General features: G+C 34.9%; 1 non-coding gene across 1 annotated transcript; it reads right to left on the bottom strand.

The window, feature by feature from the left end:
• Positions 1-739: 739 nt before the first annotated feature.
• On the bottom strand, positions 740-843 carry LOC112098580. Its single transcript, XR_002905691.1, has one exon. It is a non-coding gene; the product is annotated as a small nucleolar RNA R71 (small nucleolar RNA).
• Positions 844-1,259: the final 416 nt, after the last annotated feature.

Below are 1,259 nucleotides of genomic sequence, written 5' to 3' on the forward strand. Positions count from 1 at the left end.
TTTCTTTTCTTTTTCTCTTCTTTAAAATTTTGTAATTTAATTTTCCATTTATTTTTCTTTGTAATTTTTTTGTTTATCTTATTAATTTAATTTTTAGTTAATTTCTTTCACGTATTTATTTTTGTGTATTTTTATAGAAAGGTTGTAATAGCGCAATAAGGTTAGTATCGTAATTTCTCCCTCTTCTTTATTTTTATTTGTTTTGTTCCCATCTTTATTTTTTGTTTTGTTTGCATCTTTATTTTTATTTTATTTATTTTGCATGCATGGTCGTAGGTCATTATTACCTAATCTTGAACCTATAGACCTTGAATTAGAAAAAACACTTCGCACACACAAACACGTTAAAAATAAAATGGATTTACAAGCACCACAGGAGAGGCCATTTAAGGACTATTTTAGTCCCTTAGCTAATTTGAGCACGTCATGCATAAGATACCCAAATGTAGCTGCTAGGAGTTTTGAATTAAAACCTAGTGTATTAAATTGTCTCCCCACATTTTACGGCCTAGAAAATGAGGATCCATATAATCATTTGAATGATTTTCATGCCATTTGTCAAACATTCAAATATGAGAATTTTTCAGATGATGATGTTAAACTTAGACTATTCCCATTTTCTTTAAAAGATAGAGCTCGTTCATGGCTTAATACATTGCTTGCTAATAGCATTGCATCATGGGAACAAATGGTTACAAAATTTTTAAATAAATATTTCCCAGTGCATAAAACCAATGCTATTCGCAGGGAAATCTCGGAGTTTACCCAGAAAGATGACGAGCAATTTTTCGAAACATGGGAGCGATTCAATGGGCTACTCTTGAAGTGTCCACATCATGGGTACGAGAAATGGCACCAATGCCAATACTTTTTGGAGGGATTATTGCCGAATGTGCAAGAATGGCTAATGGCAACAAGTGGAGGAGAGCTAATGTCAAAAAGTGCATCAGAGATTTGGGAATTCTTCCAGCGACAAGCGGATAATTCCCAACAACGGAGTCGATCACTCAGGAATACTAGACGAATTAAGGGAGTAAATGAGGTTCAAATTGGCGAGTCAACTTCGGGAATCAAAGAAGTCAAGGAGATGGTTGAAGGTCTTGCTCGACAAATAGCATCGTTATCGACTGCTAAATCAACAGAACCACATGACCATGACTCATACTCAGATCAAGCCAATGCCATAGGTGTAATGAGAAAGCCATCAAATTACAACCCATACTCCAACACATATAACCCTGGATGGAGAGACCACCCCA

Source organism: Citrus clementina, unplaced genomic scaffold (genome assembly GCF_000493195.1).
Source record: "Citrus clementina cultivar Clemenules unplaced genomic scaffold, Citrus_clementina_v1.0 scaffold_5, whole genome shotgun sequence".
Taxonomy (NCBI): Eukaryota; Viridiplantae; Streptophyta; class Magnoliopsida; order Sapindales; family Rutaceae; genus Citrus; species Citrus x clementina.